General features: G+C 38.8%; 1 protein-coding gene and 1 non-coding gene across 2 annotated transcripts in view; one reads left to right on the top strand and one right to left on the bottom strand.

Annotated features, from left to right (window-relative positions):
• The window catches only part of LOC140755057 (zwei Ig domain protein zig-8), a 230,789-nt gene that overhangs the window by 90,709 nt on the left and 116,833 nt on the right, over positions 1–23,247 (top strand). The window lies entirely within an intron of this gene.
• On the bottom strand, positions 179–251 carry TRNAR-ACG (transfer RNA arginine (anticodon ACG)). The gene has a single exon. It is a non-coding gene; the product is annotated as a tRNA-Arg (tRNA).

Below are 23,247 nucleotides of genomic sequence, written 5' to 3'. Positions count from 1 at the left end.
ACTACAACACGAAATACTAAATTAAAATAGAACAGTCATTAAATAATTACCGAAACATTATATTTAATGGTTGTTATTTATTAAAATTGCGATTGGAGTGGCATCAATTAGTATTAGTAAAAAAGAGCTACCAGGACATAAAAAAAGAAACAAAAAAGACATGCCAGCTATTGTTGAGCGACCCTGCCAGGATTCGAACCTGGAATCTTCTGATCCGTAGTCAGACGCGTTATCCATTGCGCCACAGGGCCCATGTAAGTTGTTGCGAATTTATGAAATCTCTGAATAAAATTTATTACTCAAATAGGTACAGTTCACATAATATTATTATTTAAAAATTTAACTCACAATGAATTTGAAACGACATCACGATGCAGGGATTGCATTCCCAAATTCCGGCAACGCATGCAGTATTGTATTTCAACCTTTTTTTATATCAAATATCGTAACTCGTAACCGTGAATTCTGCGTAATTTTAAAATTATAATTCCTAGAACATAGGATTATTTTATAAAGTATTTTTTAGTATAAATAGCGCGCAGAAGCACTAACGATATTTTGGTAGCACACCAATATTTATTTATAAGCACATTTTGAATTTTAAAGACCAAATCAATAATTATGGATTTTGTTTTTCAGGTAAGTACAAGCTAGTGATAACGACAAAATAAATGATACAAAGAAAATTCCAGGTATGTACCCACTTAATATTATACAAATGTTAATATAAAGGTGGTAGGATCTTCTGTGGTTCTGGTATTTCTGCCTAATAGTAGCAGCATTAAACAGAAGTAAGAGGGTGTCTTACATGAGGTGTTCCTGTATAGTCTTCAAAGTCAGCGGCGCGTCTCAGACCGACCTCATGTAGAACGCTAATCCTATCTGGGGTTGATTATAGATGCCTATGAGCGGCAGTGCCCACATACCATCACTTGGAATGCATGCGCGTTACTTCTATAGTATACAAATCCTATTTTATTTAATCTTTTATCTTACGGATTAAAATTTCAAAACCGCTTGCAAAATTTATGAACATGTTCCACATGCCACAAGCTCGTAAGCTTGCGTAAAATATTAATCCTGATTGGATTAAAAATAACACCGTACTTTCATAAATTAAAATATTCATTCCTAAAAAATATTTGGATATTTATGTTGTAGCAGGAAATAAGTATGCAGTTCGCCTGATGGTAATTGGTCACTGCTGTCTATGGATATCTGATTTTATATAATACTAGCTGACTCAGCAAACGTTGTGTTGCCATATAAATAAAAAAATGTTAAGGGTGAACAACCCTTATATGCTTAGTGTATAGTTAATACATACATAAGTACAAACTACATAACAATTTCAGAACCCTTATAGTTAACGGGATTTATCATTGTAATGTCAGTCCTAATGAGATTCCGGCAGTACAATATCTTCAGTTAGATGCAATTAGTAATACGGTTAGGACAGATAACTCTGTCTCCATTAATGTATTGTAATTTGAAGGTATAACCCTTTGTGGTTCGACTCCGGCGCCCCCAATGCCACACCTATTTCTACCTAATAACAGCAGTGTTAGGCGCTGCTGTGTTCTAGTTTGAAGGGTGTGGTTAGGGAGACATACTTTTCCGAGGCATTCCAGCTTAGTCCTCAGAGGTAGTGGCATATCTGTCCGACGTCAGGTAGAAACTTAATCCTATTGGGGGTTGATCACAGATGTCCATGGGCGGCATTAGCGGGTTACCATCAGGTAGACTGCATGCCCGTCTACCTGATGGTAACTGCATAACGTAATTACTATAGTAATGTAGTAACGTAATTACATGAAAGTATGGACCGCCGTCCAGAGTTGCATCAAATTGAAACTTGTTGTGGACGATGTATAATTAACCAAATACTACCGCCAATAATTATTTTTTAGATCAGCACCCGGGTTCTGAGGTTATTTACCGAAATATTACATAACCTCAAAATCGAAAATATCCGACGATAGATTGATGGTCGGTTTTAACTGATAGTAGGTACCTATAATGTAGTTCGATTAACATATCCCATTTACTTTTAAAGGTAGTAGGTTAAAAAACCTAAAATAATCCTAAAACCCTAAAATAATGAATTCCGAGTATAAAATACCGCCATTTTAATTTTTAAGAACAACAAACAACATTTCGTCTTATTTTATCTTAAAGGGAATCCCCTGTTCAAAGAAACTTTCTGATCGACAAACTATGTAAAAAAATCAAAAAATAATTTTTATATTACTTTCATTTTAACACATGAGAAAAATCATTAGTCAAAACACTAATAGATCGTATTGAATTCCGAGTATAAAATACCGCCATTTTAATTTTTAAGAACAACAATCAACATTTCGTCTTATTTATCTTAAATGGAATCCCCTGTTCAAAGAAACTATTCTGTTCGACAAATTATGTAAAAAAATAAAAAAATAATTTTAATATTGCTTTCATTTTGACGCATGAGAAAAATCAGTACCAAGAATGGGCTTTCTCCTTTTAAACTAATTTACCCCAATAGATTGAAGTGATATTTTGCATAAATTTGCTTTGGTTGAAAATGCATAAGCTTAGTGACGTCATTCTAAATCCAATAGGGCAGATTCGATACGGGCTGGATAGGGATCCATGGGGGCGCCCCTATAGAATGGTACTCGGAAAGCTGCGCCCATGGGTTCCACCGTTAACGGAGACCCTGGATCCCGACTTTGTCACGGTCGTTATGGGAAACCTGTTTCCTTTCACTCCGGATAGCCCTGATGTCGAGGCAGGAGCGTCGGTGCTGCCCGAGTGGACGGAGGAGTTGGCGGTCAGTGAAACAGAATTAGAATGGGCCGTGAAACGGTTGGCCGCGCGAAACACCGCACCAGGCCCTGACGGAATCCCGGGTCGGGCCTGGGTGTTGGCGCTGACCGTTCTCGGGGAGAGGTTGCGGTCTCTGTTCACTGACTGCCTCCGTGCCGGTCGCTTCCCAGCGGAATGGAGGCAGGCGAAGGTGGTGCTCCTCCACAAACCGGGCAGACCCTCAGACTCACCCTCGGCCTACAGGCCGATATGTCTGCTGAACGAAGTGGGAAAGCTTTTCGAGCGGATTGTTTCCGCTCGTATCAGCGGACATTTGGCGTGCAGCGGTCCGGATCTATCCGACAGTCAGTACGGCTTCCGAAAGGAACGCTCGACTGTCGATGCTATACTCCGTGTTCGCGCAGTCACAGAGCAGGCCGTATCCAGTGGCAGAGTCGATCTGGCTATAAGCCTAGACATTGTGAATGCTTTCAACACTCTGCCCTGGAAAGCGATAAGGGAGGCCCTCGTATATCATCAGGTGCCTCCCTATTTGCGTGACGTGTTGACGGTCTATCTGTCGAACCGGAGTGTAAGCTATCCGGGCCGATACGGGAGTGTCGGGGAGAAGCGTGTCGTGTGCGGGGTTCCGCAGGGGTCGGTCTTGGGGCCACTCCTGTGGAATCTCGCATATGATGTCGTACTGCGGACGGAGCTCCCTCGAGGTGTAAGCGTTATCTGCTACGCCGACGACACTCTCGTACTCGCCGAGGGTGAGACTTTTGAGGGCACGACGAGGCTGGCCGAATTAGGGGTGGCACGCGTTGTCGCAAAAATACGCGGAATAGGCCTTAGCGTTGCGGAGAATAAGACCGAGGCGCTATGGTTCCACGGCCTGCGGAGGGGCGTGGAACCACCCTGCATGTCAGTGCGGGTGGGTGACGCGGTTATCGAAGTGGGCAGGTGCATGAGGTACTTGGGGCTCGTGTTGGACAGCCGCTGGCGTTTCGACGAGCATTTCGACCGTCTGGTCCCCCGGATTCACAAGGTAGCGGGTGCTTTGCACAAACTGCTACCAAATCTAGGGGGACCAAGGGAGGAAGTCCGCCGCCTCTACGCAGGTGTCGTGCGCTCTATCGCGCTCTACGGTGCGCCCATATGGTCTAATAGACTGTCGGGCTGCCGGCGCCGCGCGGCCAAATTGAATGCCGCGCAGCGTATGATCGCGATCAGAGTCGCACGAGGATACCGGACTATTTCGTATGAGGCGGCCACAGTCCTGGCGCGGTTTCCGCCCCTGGACATTCTGGCGGATATGACTGCTGAGATCTTTTTTAAGATCCGCAGTCTCCGCCAGAGTGGCCATCCTCCTAACGCTGAGACGGTCGAAGTGCTCCGAACGAGAGCCAGCTGGCACGCCCTAAGACGCTGGCGTGATAGGCTCCAGGAGCCACGGGGCGCACGCCAACGCGTGGTCCGTGCGATCCTGCCCAGCTTCCGAGCTTGGCTAGAAAGGAAGAAACGCGTCACCTACCGGCTGACACAGGTGCTCACCGGACATGGCTGCTTCGGTGAGTACCTGCACAGGATAGGCAGGGAGGCCTTAGCGCAGTGCCATCATTGCGGCCATGCCCAGGATTCTGCGCAGCACACCCTCGAGGACTGCCCAGCGTGGCAACCCGAGCGGCAGATCCTGGTGCAGAATATAGGGCCGGACCTCTCCCCGGAGGCTGTTGTTGCGGCAATGGTCCGTTCTGGCGAAGCGTGGGATAGCGTGGTCGCGTTCTGCGACCGCGTTATGCTCGCAAAAGAGGACGCCGAACGGGCCAGGGAGCGCGCTGATCCCGCGCGGAGAAGGAGACGCCGAAGGCGTAGATAGCGCCCCCCGGCGCGGTGTCCCTGTAGTCTCGGGAATAGAATAGGGCTACGGTATCCCCTGCCTGTCGTAAGAGGCGACTAAAAGGGGGCTACCGGGGTTGCGGGTGGCAAGAGTGGGAGCTCGGACCGTCCAGCAAGCAACCCCGGGAAGGACGACGGTATGTGTGGTCGCATACCGTCGTAAACACCAGATGGTGTGGGAGGAGCCATAAGTGCTCCCCCAGGGTAGAGCCCGATCGGGGCATTGCGCTTGGAGGACTCCGGTTGTGTTCCCTCGGAGATCCCGGAGTTCTCCAACAAGCGTTGAGGACGACCACCGGGGGGGTTTTAGTGCGGTAAAAATCCCACATAACCCGGCGTCGCTCCCACGTCGTCGGGTACCTTTTGAAGGTTTCCCCCTCGTAAACAAAAAAAAAAAAAAAAAAAAAGGGCAGATTCGATAAGATGGCGGAGTGATTATTTTTATGTAGGTATCTAATATATGAAATGTTTTCTAAGCAGAATATGAAAAACAAAAAACTTATACTAAAATACGTTTTGAGATAAATTTTGTTTATTTATTCATTGTTATATGCTGTAGTCTTTGTTCTTTTTTTCTACCCGACTATGGACGGTAATGTTTTCGACCTTGTGATAATGTTTAATACGCACTAATTTTAAATAAATATAGTTCAAAAAACTAAAAAAAACACGCTTTTATGATAAAATGAACTAAAACGTAGAAAATAATTTTGCAATCTAAGAGTTAATCAAGGAACAGTAAATAGTATAATTGTGAAAAAAGCGAGGGGTGCTCCATTTATCAGGTTCGAAAAGCGACGTGTATTGTCATTGGTTTTTGATAATTCTTCAAAATTTTGAATTAAACTGAATGTTCAAAGTGGACAGAAATCCGGTTCAAGATTCCGTTACTTGTTACTTACATACATACATACATACATACATACAACCCAAGCTAATAAAGCGTGTTAAAAAAAAATCAGAAGTCTCGGATTTGAACCTCGGACCCCATCGAAAGTCCGGACCCATTAGGTTCGGTACAGCTGTTGTGTAATTCCATCCAGGTTACTTAGAGGGAAAATAACATTTATTTCTTGGCTCCCTTCCAGTTCATTAAACCGAAATCAAAGAAAATTGCACTTGTCATTTCTTTCTCCTTAATTAAGACTTTGACTTGAAGCCTGACTGACTTTCTTACCTGAAACATTTCAGTATTTTCTGGACGGAGTTAATTATACCCATAATTAGGACTTTAAAATATTGTTAGAGTCTAAAAGGTAAATAAATGCTTATTTTATAAATACTATTTATTTTGCTCAGCAGTAATAGACTAGTGTTTTTTTTAAATAGAAGAATAGTAGATGGCCATTTTTAACCTGATGGAAAGTAGTCACCGTCGCCTATGGACATTTGCACCAGAGGAGTCGCCAATGCATCGCTGGCTTTGAAGGAGAGCTCTTTGTCCCGAAGAGCCCCATGTCATAGTCCTGAGGGAATACATCCCGTAGGGCCCAAACGGCTGGACAGATTTTAATAATTGAGGTGTCGTTGGATTCGCCTAACAGCTGTATTTTTAAGTGTAATTTTTTTGAGTGTTTATAATAGTTCTCTATTTTTTTGCTTCAGGGGATTATTATTTAAATAAAAATACATGAATGCATAAAGAGATTTCTATGCAAACATATCAAATCAAATCAAATCAAATTATTTTATTCAAAATAGGTTCTTTACAGAGCACTTTTTGAATGTCAATTCAAATACCACCACTTCACAAGGTGTTTCGTTATGGAGAAGAAGCGGCGAAAGAAACTCCATAACACACATATGAATCTCATTCAGAAAACAGTATCGGGGAACTTGAAAACCTATTCCAGCTGAAGTGTTATTCGACCGCGAACAGTGGAAACTTTGCAACACAAATAGATCAGAGCGATGCGGGAGTTCAACTGTTATAGAATAATATTGTATTACGCTGACATTAGGCTGCTAACACGCGGGCGGTTGTAACGCTTACAAACTTAGGCTGTGTACACTCTAGTCGATGTTCCACCAATAGTTATTGAAAACGCTATACATATTCTGATGAAGCGTTTCATTATTCGCCGTCAAAGTTGTCAACAAAGACATTTTTTTTAGTTTTAGACATAGATTACTAAAGATACTTCGCCGCCTTGAAATTGAATGAAGCCACAAATGGCTTATTTTAGTAAGTTCTTTTTATGACTTCCTGACAAAAAAAAACATTTTTAGAGAAAATTTACGAGTAAATAAGTAATACTGCGTAATTTACATCATAAATAAATAATTATTTCAAATATTTTAGGGACATTTTGGCACGGAGACGTGGCAAAACTTTTTACGCAACTATTTCAATTCTCAAAACTGGGTACATTTTCTTGTTAGCAGTGAGAAATATTTACTTATCTATGGTTTTGGATAACTGGATTTTTTTTATATAACAGCAGTATTAAGCGCTGCTGTGTTTTGGTTTGAAGGGTGTGGGAAGGGCTATCCCTTATGTACCTATGTATTTACCTATCTAAACCGCTTTTACTTAGTCCTTAGAGGTAGTAACGCTTCTGTGGCCGATCTCAGTACCCTTACCAGGAGTTTTTACGTTTCGACAAATATGACTGTTTTGGTATTTGTTTACGTATTGGCCCATAGGATTTTCTAGTTCGGACACAATCCGCTAGGGGCGCTGATTGGAATTTGTATGGGCGAATACGTAAACAAATACCAAAACAGTCATATTTGTCGAAACGTAAAAACTCCTGGTAAGGGTACAGGTAGAACTATAACCCTATGGGGTAGATTACAGAAATCCATGGGCGGCAAAAGCCACATACCATCAGGTGGATTGCACGCTCAATTTGTTACTTCAATTACCTTTCAATTCCCATTTTTTTTATAATATAAGAGTAGCAGACGAGCATGCAGTCCACCTGATGGTAAGTGGCTACTGCCGCCCATGGACATCTGTAATCAACCCCATATAGAATTAGATATTCCTACTTGACGTCGGCCACAGATGCGCCGCTACCCCTGAGGACTAAGCTGGAACGCCTCGGAAAAGTATGTCTCCCTTACCACACCTTTCAAAACGGAACACAGCAGCGGCTAACACTGCTGTTATTAGGCAGAAATAGGTGTGGCGGTGGTGTCGATGGAGTCGAACCACAAAGGGTTCTATCACCTTAGGGGCAGTAACGTATCTGTGGCCGATCTGATGTAGAACTATAACCCTACATGGGGTAGATTACAGAAATCCATGGGCGGCAAAAGCCACCTACCATCAGGTGGACTGCCCTCTCAATTTGTTGCTTCAATTACCTTTCAATTCCCAAATTATAACCAGACAGACCAATTGCCTACAAAACCATGAATATTTATAAGTTCTTATGTTTGCACCAAGTTCCTTTATTACTCCCAAGACAAAGCCTTGTAACGGACATAACTTACGAAGTTAGTGTCCCTAGACCCGTGTATTGTAGATCGAATTGAGATATAGACATGTCTCTAGATTTGCGGCTACACTAGCGTCTGCTCTAGACCTCGGTTGCGTCTAAATTGAGTTTCGAAATTCAATTTGGAAGGTATGGTCTTGATGTAAGGGTGACCGCCAATTTTGTATTATCGTTCGAGCGACGCTTGTGTAGGCTTGTGACCTGTCCCTATAATCCAACAAGAATGGGGCTACGGTATCCCCTGCCTTTTAAGAGGCGACTAAAAAGGGGCTTCTGGGGTTGCGTGCGGCTAGAGTGAGAGCTCAAACCGTCCAGCATGCGACCCCGAGAGGGACGGCGGTATGTGTGGTCGCATATCGTAAACACCGTATATGCTGGAGGAGCGGAAATTGCTCTGCCCAGGGCATCGTGCTTGGAGGACGCTAATGGCAGGAGGACGACAACTGGGGGGTTTTAGTGCGGTAAAAATGTGACATAAACCGTCGACGTCCCCTACGTCGCGTACCTTTTGGAGGTTACTCCCAAGTGAGCAAAAAAAAAAGGCTTGTTGTAACCAACTTTTTACGAGTTTCGACCAAAATCTCCCTATCAGTGTCATTATTGCATCCTATCCTTGACTATGCAGATGTTTGCTACCTAGATCTAACTGAGGAGCAACTTAATAAGCTTGAGCGTATTCAAAATTTGTTTATCAGATTCATATTTGGAATTCGTAAATATGATCACATTTCAGAGTGTCGAAAGAAACTCAAAGGTCGAAAGAAACCAATTCCAATACTAATTCATCTATATACATATTGAAATAATAACTTTCATATCTAATAACTAGGGTAGTATTTGAATTTGTGGGTACTGTTAAATTTGAAGTCTGGGTGAATATTGTTGTTGACTATTTGGTCCAGAAACTTTATATTGCTCTACATTGAGATGTAATCGACCACTAGTTGGTTAGTATTGTTGTAGAGAACTGTAATGTAATGTAGAGCCAATCTTAACTTGTAAGGAAATATATTGACAAATCAAAGTTGACAGGGAGTTGGATGGGTGAATGATTTTTGACAATTATTCGTAATACGCATAAAACTAGTACGTGGAACTATAAAGAGCTGTATTTTTAGGTAAAAATCTAATTATAAAATTTTTAATCTTCTCTAAACTATAGGAAACTAGGGTCGATCTTCAACCTAATTCATATATTTTTTATTTTACTAAATGTAACATAAAATGTCTTTCACCCGTAAAACGGATATCAGACTATTTTTAAGTATAAGATAAATATTTTTTTTTTCTTTTTTCTGTCCTTCCTCTTACTTTTCACTTTTTCATTCATTTCATTCATTCATTTCTTTTCACCATTTTATTATCCTTAATTCTATCTATACTTTTCTTTCTTTACTTATTTCCATGTTTCCTTCTTTCTTTTTGTTTAATTCAGTAGTTCTTTGAATTCAAAGCCGAATTTCCAGGAATTGAAATTTATACATCACATCTCCGCCTCTACGGCATATTCTGTATTACAATATATATACTCGTATACCAATATATACTTAATCCCGACAAAGTACTATTCGTATTCGCTCGTAACTGAATATTCATGGTTTCCATCCCAATAATAAAGTGATGCATTTGTAAACATCAGAATTGAAACGAGTGGATTGCTCAATTCAATTGAATTAAGTGTTTTTCCAATTAATCCATTCACGGGAACAAATCCAATTGAATTGTTCCGCTGTTAGCAAACGAAGATAGGAAATTTCATTGTTTGCGTATGGCGTTGTTCTTTTGTTTTAATTCTGTGGGCGTTGGGTGTGGAGTTCTTTTTGGCTTTCAACCTTTTGATGGGAAGACGTATAGTACTATAATAATAGATGGTATAAAGATCATGTCACATTTCCTAGCGCAAAAAAGGGGCGTTACAAATTTAACGATTTATAACAGGGTACGTACCTCTGTCTCTACAAAGTTACGTGTCTATAAGAAGTTATTTATTACTTGCTTTAAAGTAATGGAAATCATCGTCAAAATGTCAGCCTCGTCGAAGCCCTTGTAGTCGCTTTCTAACAGACACCTGACAGCAGCTTTATATTTGAGAAACTTAGGATATCCCTGAGGATAAGTCGAAACGCCTCATGTATGTGACTGCGATACCCATGGCTGCGGACACGTATCACACGTCCACACATACTCCTCCCATTAATAATAAATACGTCTCCAGTTTTAAGTAACTATGTCACGATTGCATCACTCATGTAGTTGGTGTAGTCAACCCATTACTGGTCCTAACCTTTTTGTCTACTAGGCTGGCCTAGTGTGACAAAAAGGTTCGTAAGGATGTGTGAAGTCTATCAAACCGGACGTAGCCAGTTCAATGGAATATAGCCTAAAATGCTTTTAATAAGAGGAGACTTGTGCCCAATAATGAGACAGACTCCACTGCCCAGCAGTGAAATGATAATAGGTTGATGAGGACGCACATAACATTTGAAGGTGGTAGAACCCTTTGTGGTTCGACTCCGGCGGCACCACCGACACACCTATTTCTACCTTATAACAGCAGTGTTAGGCGCTGCTGTGTTCCGGTTTGAAGGGTGTGGTAAGGGAGACAGACTTTTCTGAGGCGTTCCAGCTTAGTCCTCAGGGGTAGCGGCGCATCTGTGGCCGACCTCAGGTAGGAATATCTAATCTTATCTGGGGTTGATTACAAATGTCCATGGGCGGCAGTAGCCACTTACCAGATGGACTGCATGCTCGGCTACTTCTCCTATATTGTACAAAAAAAATAACTTCGAAAAATCAGAGACTGCGTATGGTATTCAAACCTCGATCCCCTTGTTTTTAGAGGCCTGTTTACCGCCACTAGGCTATCACTATCCACACACACCTTCCATTAATAATAAATACGTCCAGTCCAAGTATAATGTCAGAATTGCATCACTAATGCTGTCAGAGTGAACTATTTCATGAATATTCAACCCAACGCGTTGTCGAAATTGGGCCAGACCTTGTACCAACAAGATATGTATGGTTTATCACATATATGTTAAGCTTAAAGGTCCCTTCGTGCAGTACCATATATAACTCTGGCCTATTTTTATTTGCTTTATACAAAACATTTTACTGGACACTACATTAGTAAAAGTAACAAATACGAAATTTAAAATCTAAGGTGCAATTGGCGGCCTTATCACCAAAATTGCGATTTTATTTATCTATTTAATAAATAACTTTTACGAGGCGTTCCAGCTTAGTCCTCAGGTGTAGCAGCGCATCTGTGGCCGACCTCAGGTAGGAATATCTAATCCTATCTGGGGTTGATAACAGATGTTCATGGGCAGCAGTAAACACTTACCATGGTGGACAGCATCCGTATATATATATATATATATATATATATATATATATATATATATATATATATATATATATATATATTATATCCGCGTATATATTTATATATATACGCGGTCATACCCTCCCGGTCTATTTCCCGAATCCCCGAATCCCTTGCCGAATTTGACTTCTCGAATAACATTTATGATAAAAAGCAATCTACTTAATATTAAAAACTAATCTGGACTAAAACTCATACCACACGAGTATTTTAGTTTCAGCGGAAAATAGTCATTAATATTAATATTTTAACGACGGAACTGTGTTACTAAAACTAAACTTTGCTTTCAAACTAGTGAGTATACATAGAATTTAGAATTATGTCCATGTTTGTTTTGTTCGTAGAATTAGTTGCATTGTATAAATGTTTAGAACTAAGTTATACTTAACTATATGAAAGTAACTTATCAAATATTTTGAAACATGATTGCGTAGCTCGCGTATGGCGTTGTGAAAAAAGAAAATAGAAAATGCCACTTAAGTTTTGTATAATTTTGCGGAGGGTAAAGTTTATTGATCGTATGTATGTATGTATGTATGTATGTATGTATGTATGTATGTATGTATGTATGTATGTATGTATGTATATATTTTTTTTTTCTGAGGGGAAAAATATTATTACCTATCATATTATTACGTATCATAGGGTCTAGATCTTTTGGATGTATTCCGTATGTCCGACTTGGCCTGGTAGTGACCAGTACCGATTAAAAAAAAGCCTCTCTCGTCTGCCTTCGTTGTTCCCCGTTGTTGTTTTGTCCCCGCCTGCATTAAATATTTAAAATATGTTTTTAATATATTAATTTTATTATCTACTGTATTACTTGTTAACCGACTTCAAAAACGGAGGTACTGTTTTAAGCAGTTGGATTTTTCGTTTTTATAATAATTAATTTAATTTAATGAGTATGTCACTCGTACCTACCACTAATTTAGCGACACCCTTAAGTTAAAATCCATTTTTTTTATAACTTAAGAGTAGCAGACGAGCATGCAGTCCACCTGATGGTAAGTGCCTACTGCCGCCCATGGACATCTGTAATCAACCCCAGATAGGATTAGATATTCCTACCTGAGGTCGGCCACAGATGCGCCGCTACCCCTGAGGACTAAGCTGGAACGCCTCGGAAAAGTCTGTCTCCCTTACCACACCCTTCAAACCGGAACACAGCAGCGCTTAACACTGCTGTTATTAGGTAGAAATAGGTGTGGCGGTGGTGCCGCCGGAGTCGAACCACAAAGGGTTCTACCACCTTCTAAATCTACCATTACGGCGTACAGTACAGTCCCTACCAAATAAATATATGACGACCCGCGTGGCGGAGCGGTCACCATACCGGTCTGACGCGCAAAGGCTCCCGGGTTCGATGAATTTAGATTTCTGTTTCTGGGTCTGGGTGTTTGTGTATTTGTCTATGTATGTGTCCATGGCACCCACGACTCAGGGAATTCTAGTGTGGGGCTGTGAGTGTAGAAAGTGTTTGTTTAGTGTTTATATATATACATATACACAAAAAGTCTAATCATCCTTAGGACATTAGAAAGTCTTAAGAAATTAGAAAAATATTTTTTTCCAAACTCTTCATAAGAACTATAACAAACTTCTTCGCTTTAGTGATTTCTCTTAAATTGACAATTTATAACTTCAAAACGTATTATTTTTAAACAACTAAAACATTTACATTTTACGGCATCGAAATTTAACTCCAAGACAAATTTGTTATTATTATTCGTTGTTGAAACTCATTTATTACGGCAAGTAAATTTTATTCATAGTTAAGCATTTCTTACTCAGAAATTTTATAATTATGTCTCGTTCAGATGTTTTCAACTGAATATTCAGTACATTTCTGAGCACTTAAAGCAATGAAAGTCCCTAGTCCCTTAAAAATAAGTACCACGGCTTAGAAATTTGCACTTTAATATCATATTTGATGTTAACGTTTGTTTAGGTTTTATATCAAAACTAACTAGAACGTTGATAGCACTTCGTTTAGAATTTAAATGTTTGTATCATTTGATAATAAAATAATAATTTCTACGTTTTGGTTTTTTTTAGCTTATCTACATATATTAACCTATATAATTGTGTACTATTGTTATGTTCTATTGAAGTGTGCAATAAAGAATGAATATCTATCTATCTATATAGATATATATAGATATTTATTTATATTATTATAACACTGAATAGCAAACTAGCATGCAGTGCAAAGTGGTTATTGCAGACTATGGATTAATTATCAACCCCAGATAAGGTTAAAATCATACCTGAGGTCGGCCACAGATGTGTACCTACCTTGAGGACTAACTTAGAATACGTCGGAAATGTATATCAATTTTACCAATTTTTTTTTTTATAATATAGGAGCAACAAACGAGCATGCAGTCCACCTGATGGTAAGTGGCTACTGCCGCCCATGGACATCTGTAATCAACCCCAGATAGGATTAGATATTCCCACCTGAGGGCGGCCACAGATGCGCCGCTACCCCTGAGGACTAACCTGGAATTCCTCGGAAACGTCTGTCTCCCTTACCACACCCTTCAAACTGGAACACAGCAGCGCCTAACACTGCTGTTATTAGGTAGAAATAGGTGTGGCGGTGGTGCCACCGGAGTCGAACCAGAAAGGGTTCTACCACCTTCAAATCTAAATCCATCAAATCAGAACGAAACACTGCTTAACCCTGCTGGCAGGCAGAAAATATAGGTGAGGCGGTATTGTCGTGGGATACGAGCCACAGAGCAACCATTATATTATTATCTACTATTGTATATATGTAGCTTATAGTAAATATAACTAGATGTACATATAATTATAAAAATTGCGTATATTCAAAATAAACTTGTTATCAAGGTCAAATATATAACAATTTAATAATTGAAATTGATAAACAACATCAGATCCGGATTGCAATCGATTATAACGACGCGTAATGATTAACTATCGGTATCAATATAGCCTTAAATAACAGACATCAATCCTAATTCGAAGTTCGGATCCCAGGCGTCTTAGATTCAGGAGAAAATCATCGTGGGGAAAACACTCCTTAGAGTTCTTTAAAATAAAAAGTGAAGTCTAATAACTCTTACTCACTAAAAGCAGTGATAGCCTAGTGGTTAAGAAACGCGGCCTCTCTTTCGAGGGGTCCGAGGTCAAATCCCAGGCACCTCTGATTTTTCAAAATTATGGGCGTATTCGAAATTAATTATCATTTGCTTAAAAACGGTGAAGGAAAACATCGTGAGGAAACCTGCATACCTGAGAGATTATAATGTCAAAGGTATGTGAAGTCTACCAATACGCACGTGGCCAGCGCGGTGAACTTGTGGCCTAATCCTTTTCATTCTGAGAGGAGACCCGTGCCCAGCAGTGGGACAACAATTGGTTGATGATGATGATCAACTCTCACTAGTCCAGCGCGGTGGGCTATGGCCTAAACACCTCTCATTCTGAGAGGACACCTGTGCTCAGCACTGGGACAATAACGGTTTTTTTTTTTTTTATAATATAAGAGTAGCAGACGAGCATGCAGTCCACCTGATGGTAAGTGGCTACTGCCGCCCATGGACATCTGTAATCAACCCCAGATAGGATTAGATATTCCTACCTGAGGTCGGCCACAGATGCGCCGCTACCCCTGAGGACTAAGCTGGAACGCCTCGGAAAAGTCTGTCTCCCTTACCACACCCTTCAAACCGGAACACAGCAGCGCCTAACACTGCTGTTATTAGGTAGAAATAGGTGTGGCGGTGGTGCCGCCGGAGTCGAACCACAAAGGGTTCTACCACAGTGATGGGTGAAGGGTTCTACCACTACCATTTTGAAGGTTGTCGTCGGTTGACGACAACCTTCAAAATTATAAGAAGTACACTTGCAGAAGCGGTTATTAAACGGAGCATAATATCGTTCAAAATTTAATAGTCTCAAGATAATTACAATTTCCTTAAGGCTTCATTATAAATGTTGATTATTTAATTACTGAAATTACCTTGTGTACGTTTAATGAAATAAAGTTCACGTTCAGAGCTTAACTAGCTGTTTGGAAACAATATATTGTCTTACATAATAATTAAATTGCTATATATATACATACTTAAATTAGACAATGTGCTACCATAGTATAAGAAGCATGTTCTAAGCCGGAGTTGTTCGTTCATATGTACGTAGTTTTAAACGCTTGAATAAAAAAAATTGCGTCCAAATAATTATACAAAAGTAGTAGTGCATGCTGCCGTTTCTTGATTTGCTTATATCTAAAATAATATAAAACTGTCAATCTTAATAATAATACGATTGTAGTGAAATCTGTAAAGTAAAATCTCATGATGTTTTCCTTTATCGTTGAAGCAAGTTATATTAGCCATCTAATACATATTATGCATGTAACTTTGAAATCAAAGGTGTCTAGGTTTTAGTGGCCACAGACCATTTGTAATCAACCTCAGTACCCTTACCATGAGTTTTCAAAACATCCCACAATTTTACGTTACGTTTACTCAATCCATTATTCTATACCGTTTGCTTCAATAGACTGAGTAAACGTAACAATAAGTTAGTACTTAAGGGATGGTGAACTTTTGTCTACGTCATATGTTCGCTAAAAAGAGAGACAAAACATAAAGCGCCATTTTGTCAATTTAGACATCTAATGTTACGTTACTAACACTATAGTTCTGATACAATCCGCTAGGGGCGCTGATTGGAAATGTATGGGTAAATACGTAAACAAAGACCAAAACAGTCATATTTGTCAAAACGTAATAACTCATGGTAAGGGTACAGGTAAGATTAGAGAAGTACCTGAAGTTGGCCATAACTATGTTGCTACCCCTGAGAACCAAGTGAGAACACTTCGGATAAGTATGTTAACCTTACCCTTAAAATTTCCTATTTCTATTATTCCTATTAACAGTAGTTTTAAGCGCTGCTGTGTTCTGGTTTGAAGGGTGTGGTAAGGGAGACAAACTTAGGCCTCAGGGGTAGCGGCGCATCTGTGGTTGATTCCAGGTAGGAATATCTAATCCTATCTGGGATTGATTAAAATTGTCCATGGGCGGCAGTAGCCACTTACCATCAGGTGGACTGCATACTCGTCTGCTACTCCTATATTAAATATTAAAAAAGAAAAAATACAGTAGCGCTTAACACAGGGTTCTATCATCTTAATTCACCAATATGACAGAACCATAAGCTTGTGAACTCCGACCTCTATAAAGATTGAACTATATTACATTTCCTTGCTCTAAGCTAACGACTTAATTACTTCCTAAACGCAGATAACTGAGAAAATTATCTAATTAAGATACTTCCGGAAACTCAAACTTACTTAAAAGACACTCTAGAATATTGAAGCGATGATTCTTTTAATCGCTTTTAGTGGAACGCTAGCTTATAACTTTTAAAGCAACGTTTATAGTCATTAAATGTTCTCAGGTATTAACGAGTATTATTATTGTAAAGTAAACAAATGGTAAGTACTATAAACATTTTGTAATACACAAAAATGGTAGAACTGTAACCTTAGTACGAGTTTTTACGTTTGCTCTAAAACGTTCAACGTTTACGAATTCACGCATACAGCGCCCACGTGGACCGTATCGGAACTAAAATCACATAAATAAGACGGTTAAGTATACAGAAATGGTAATAGTGAACGAATGAAAGTAACATAAAAATACTGAAAATAATTGTGTAAAACATAATAATAATATAATAAAAATCATCCAAGTGTAAGTGTGTTCGCACAAAAGACTTGCTCAATACGATAGAATCGTAAGCGCTCGAGTTTACAATGATTAAACTATATTAAATTACCTTACTCTAAGCTAACGGCTTAATTACTTCTTAAAAGGTAACTGAGCAATAACTGAGAAAATTATCTCATTTAAACACTTCCAGAAACTCAAGACTCACTTAAAAGACACTTTCGAATATTGAAACGATAACTCTTTTAATCGCTTTTATGTTACGGCTTTCAGTGGAAGACTAGCTTATAACTTTTAAAGTAATGTTTGTTGAAAGGAGTCCTTTGTGGAGTTTAACAGATACTAAAGGTTTAGTAGTTGGTTTTAGCTTTGTAAGTAGTAAGTTTTATAGTAAAGGGAAAATGACAAGGAAAATGATAGTGCACTTAAGTGGTAGAATTACACCGAAATGGTCATTGTGGTGTGCGTTAGATACCTAGTTATATAAGTTCAATATTTGCACAGTTCTAACAAAGGTATAGTTTTGTCAACAAGCATTTTAATAATACCGAGCCTGAGATATATCATTATATTAAAAATGGTACAATTTGGGACTCTTAAAAGTGGCGCACGGAAATGCAAACTGGATGGAAATGGTGTTAGTGTAAACATGGAAGGAGTTCATAAAATAACATTAATAATTATTATGAATATCAAAAATGGTTGATTCAAATTTTGGGGCTCTCATAAACAGTTTAAGTTCACATTATTGATGGATATGCGCAATTGCGCAATAATGGGTGTAGAGGTGTAGAGGTAAAAGTGGTGTAGAGACAAGAGGTGAAAGTGTAGAGACGCACGGATATAATGCAAATTGCAAAGAGATGATAGTATATAAAATAAAGGAAATACATATTATAAAATTTTGGGATTGTCCAAAAAATATGGCATTGCACGGTAATCTTATATATAAAATTCTCGTGTCACAATGTTAGTTACCGTACTCATCCGAAACGGCTTTACCGATTTTCACTAAATTTTATACGCATATTCAGTAGGTCTGAGAATCGGCTACTATCTACTTTTCATACCCCTAACTGATAACAGTTGTTCACCCTTAACATTTTTTTATTTATATGGCAACACAACGTTTGCCGGGTCAGCTAGTGATGTATAAAAATATTCGCGACGGATACATATCCGTACAGTTATCTCACTTCTTTCCTTTTAGAAGTTGGTTAAAAATGGAAGTAAAATTAATATACTAACGTTCGGATTTTAAAATTATTCCACTTAAAAACTAATAACTGCTTATTTCAACATTCGTACAAACTAAACGTGGCTTTAATATTCACAGATTAAATAATTTGTATTTACCCCGTGGCAATAGCTAGTTAGTAAACGTATGGGGATGAATGTTCGTTCAAAAAATGTTTTCATAAAAATGACTGAAAATTTTAATGGGCTTTCAACGTTTGCATTAAACGAAAACGTTTGAAACATAATTTAGTTGAAATATTGGCTTTAATGCAATTTTGTTTGATGTATAAAATATTTTAGCTTTATTGAAGTTGAGTGGTTAAACGAATATTGATGTGCTCATAAGGTGGTTGAATTTTGTTGTTCGACTCACCTATTTTTGTCTATAAATGCTTTCTACACTCACAGCCCCACTCTAGGATTCCCTGTGTCGTGGGTGCCATGGACACACACATAGACAAATACACAACGCCTAGACCCAGAAACAGACATCAAAATTCATAATTTAGATATCTGTCTGGCCGGGGATCGAACCCGGGAACCTTTGCTCGGCAGACCGGTATGGTGACCGCTCCGCCACGCGGGGCGTCAAATCCACTATAGCAGTGTTAGGCGCTGCTGTGTTGCGTCTTAAAGACTGATAAACTAATTTGAAGTTAATGGAGATATACTTATTCGAGGCGTTCCAAGCTTGTCTCATGGGGTAGCAGTGGCGAATTCAAAAAAAATTATGGTGTAGGCTGGACAGTTTTTGCCGCCCCTACAATTGTCATGTCTTACTAGAGGTGAGGCGTATATACTGGAACAGGAACAGGAGGGACTAGGTAGTTTCCCGGACTAGGTGGTATATTGGACTAGGTAGTTTATCGGATTAGGTAGCTTGCGGTCCTGTTTTTTTTTTGCTCGCCACGTTGGTTCAGAACATGTTTCCCGTTGTTTTTTTGGTCGTCGCGCCGGCTTATGATACGGTTCCCTTTTAATTAGCAAAAAAAAAATTCGGTCTGCCGCCCTAGGCTGAAGCCTACTCAGCCTGCTGGTAAATCCGCCACTGGGTAGTAGCACACCTATTGCCGACCTTAGATGGGACTACAGATGTCGACGGGCGACAGTAGTTACTTACCATCAGATGGACTGCTTGCTTGTCTGCTACTTCAATACTATAAAATACTATCAATTGATCATCTTATATATAAAATTTGTGTGACAATGTTAGTTACAGTACTCCTCCGAAACGGCTTTACCGACTTTCACCAAATTTTATATGCAGATTTAGTAGGTCTGAGAATCGGCTAATATCTATTTTTCACACCCCTAAGTGATAAGGGTTGTTCAGCCTTAACATTTTTTTTATTTATATGGCAACAACGTTTGCCGGGTCAGCTAGTATTATATAATAACGGTCATTGCCACGATTCGCCGTTTTGGAAATTTTGGTTTTCCTTGCTAATATAATTAACTGCTAATCAAATTTCGTACAAAAATAATTAGCTGACAAGAAACGGATTAAGTTTCCGTCTACAATAAATAAAAAAGTAAGCTCCTTAACAAGCTTGGAACTGAAAATATATTGAAAACAAAAGATAGGAAGTGCATTAGAGGCACTCAACCGTCCCCGCCCACTCGGTTGGAAGGGTGTTGTTATACTGGAGATAAATTCTTAATCTATACACTAGCATAGATAAAATATTTGTTTTGACTGACTGATGGATTCGTCCTAGACTATACTAAACATATTAAAAAGGATTTTGATGCCCCTAAGGAGGTTATGTAGGGGTTGAAAGTTTGTTTAAAAATTTGCCAATTTTAAAACAAGCGTTATTTAGCTTTCTGGATGGAATAACGAAACACATACGGGTATTCACCATTTTTAGGAAGTCAACCCCAAGAGGATAAAATAGAAGTGTGAAATTAGTTGACGATGTGAACTAGGCTTTACATTCATGATTATCTTTAGCGGCTTTATTTGAAAAGGAATTTAAAAATAAATACGAGTATATTTTACCGATTAATAATACAAAAAATAAATTTTACTAAGTTATATTTAATAATACATACATTGTATAGAACTGATCATTTGCAATATACTATACTACAAAAGATAAGTTTAGGATCTTACAAAAAGCCGCTTAAAGATAGAGTTAAAAGAAAGAATATAGAAATTTTACTTACGAAAGGAAACGTATTAAAACCATCCGACCGCGTATCATAACGTCTCGATGACTAGTAAGAACGTCTTCAGACAGTAGCGGACCGGTATGGTTTTTCTCAGGAGTGTGAAATGACCGATTTAAAAGTTCAAATTTAAACCGATTAACTAAGGGTATAGAAGGTTTTCTGAAGTTGTCAGTTCAATCTTAAATTTTTTTGTCGCTTGGTTTTACTTTCGTTGACAGAAAAAATATTTGAACTAGCTATTCTTACGACGAAGAATGGTGTATTTTACTTACTTCGACATTTTATTAAACGTTTTAATAGTGAATACCAAAATAGCTTTCACTACCGTCATTTGAGATTTTTAATAGTTTACGTGTACACACTTAATCACTATAGCTATCATTTTAGACGTAATTAGATATAATTTAAGACGTAAGACGTAAGTAAGTAGTCGGATCGGATGGATACAAATATTCCGGCCCGGACGAGTGTGGAGGTGCTCTAATATATTCAGACATCTTCGAGTGTAGTTATCGAATCATGAAATATGTAGGTAACTTCACTGGACCAGATATTCTCATTCAGAGAATTTTCAATGGACACGTAAAACATATTTTTAAGTATGTTATTCGATTTGAGATAGAATATTCTGTACGTGATTTATGTGCGTTCTTTTTGGATAAGAATTGCTATTAGGAGTAAATTTATAGATCTTTTTCGATATGAAAAGCTTTAAGTACATTGTACTGATTACTATGTATTTTTCAAATTACAAAATGGCAGAATGAGAGTTACCTTAAGTGCAAACACCCGAGATTCATTTTTCATACTTAAGCACTCAAGCATGGAATCACTAAATAACCTCTAGCAGTCACCCATCCTTTTTGCAACCGCGCCCTTTATTGGCTTTACATACAGTCTACTTGACTATATGTATATTTTACATGTAACTAAACTTAATTTAGCACGAGTGCCTAGCTTACTAGAGTGACATACTTTATATTTATGTTATTAGCGTAATAAGGCCAGAAAAAAGCGGTTTAAACTTCGTAAGCAGCGCCAAGCGCATCCAATCAATTTCAGAGAATCATGCACTCCACCGGCGACCTCTATAGAGCATTGTAAATTCATCTGACATGTGCTGATTTTGTGCCAAAATTGCCTTTGAAAGGATCCTGAGCCAAGGTTTAAAAAACAAACGAAGCGCGCATTTTATTTTCATACCTACTAGCTGTGACCGCGTTTATTCGCTTGGATTAATATGTGAGTTTTTAGGTTTTTCTGTGAGGAAAATTGGTATTATGAGAACGATGTACAACACTTTTTAATTTGCCTCCATATGCGTTAATACCACACCCATTTTTTCCTAATAGCAGTGTTTAACGCTGCAGAGTTTTGACTAGAAGTATATGCTAAGGGAGACAATTATCCGAGGCGTTCAAACATGGCCCCTCAGGGGTTACATTTGTGGTCGAACTAAAATAAGACCCTTATCTTGCCAGGAATTGGTTATGCAGATGCTTATTACTCCTAAAACAAATGAATAAGTTTTGAAAATATAGCCATCTCTGAAATCACAAACAGACTCTTTAATCTTTTATACTTATACCAGTATAGAGATTTTAGTATTTCATAATATCCTTTATGCGAATAACAGTTATTTTAATTGGTTTGAAATACGAAAAGCGTTTGCATTTGTAGCTTGTTATATTAAATGTTGCAGTCAATTCAATTTTTGCGAAATGAAACGTATTTTAAAATTTGTTTGTATGTAAAAAACAGTAGTAGAATAAAATTTTAAAGCGATTAAGGTTTTTTTTATATTTCACTGATGGGCACAATGCTTTTTAACATCCGGAGTCTGAAGGATACTCAATCACGATGCATTATCCTATACTGATAAAGAAAAATACCTACAAGTTAGTAGCTTGTAGCAGAAAAATAAAAATATAGCCGCTCTTCTGCAAATAATAGTTCTTCGTATCGTAATAAGTGTATTTCTAACAATTGTCGGAAGGTTCACTCTCAGCTCTCACCCTCAGACGGGACTTTAAGGGGGCAGCCAAATTTTCCAGCAGGAGGACCTTAAGTTTTTGGGCATAAATAGAGACTTAGAGCGGCTATTTTATTGCGCCTCCGACAAGGTTTAACGACTCCTATGATAACAAGGAAGCATAAGAAAAGCCACAAGCCTCAATTAACTCCCTAGCTTACCGTTGCTTAACTCTGTACATCACACACAAGCCTTGACCTCAATTAACCTAGTAGAGCTCCTTAGGGATCGTTAATCTATAAAACGGGGTTAATTAGGGTCAAACGTGCGGAGTTAGGTGGGATTTTAATGATCTCTAATATTATTAGTCAAGAAAGGAAAACAGATATTTTCAAATGTAGTAGAACCAGTACGGTTTGATCAGGGAAGTAGAGTCCGCGCCAAACTTCTAGTCCGCTCTGAAAATAGAAACGAGTCGCGTCGCAACAGCAAATTGTAGATATTAGCGGGACGAAGACAGCGCGGGACCCCGCGCTGAAGTTTTTTTAGCGCTTCAATGGAAGGGTATGGATATGGGCAGACTTATATGAGACCACTATCATATTATGCGGACTGTATGCTCGT

Source organism: Epargyreus clarus, unplaced genomic scaffold, assembly GCF_041222505.1.
Source record: "Epargyreus clarus isolate Ecla_fem2 unplaced genomic scaffold, WU_Ecla_fem_2.2 ptg000032l, whole genome shotgun sequence".
NCBI lineage: Eukaryota > Metazoa > Arthropoda > Insecta > Lepidoptera > Hesperiidae > Epargyreus > Epargyreus clarus.
The sequence above is the reverse complement of the archived record's forward strand: the minus strand, read 5'-3'. Positions and strand labels throughout refer to the sequence as shown.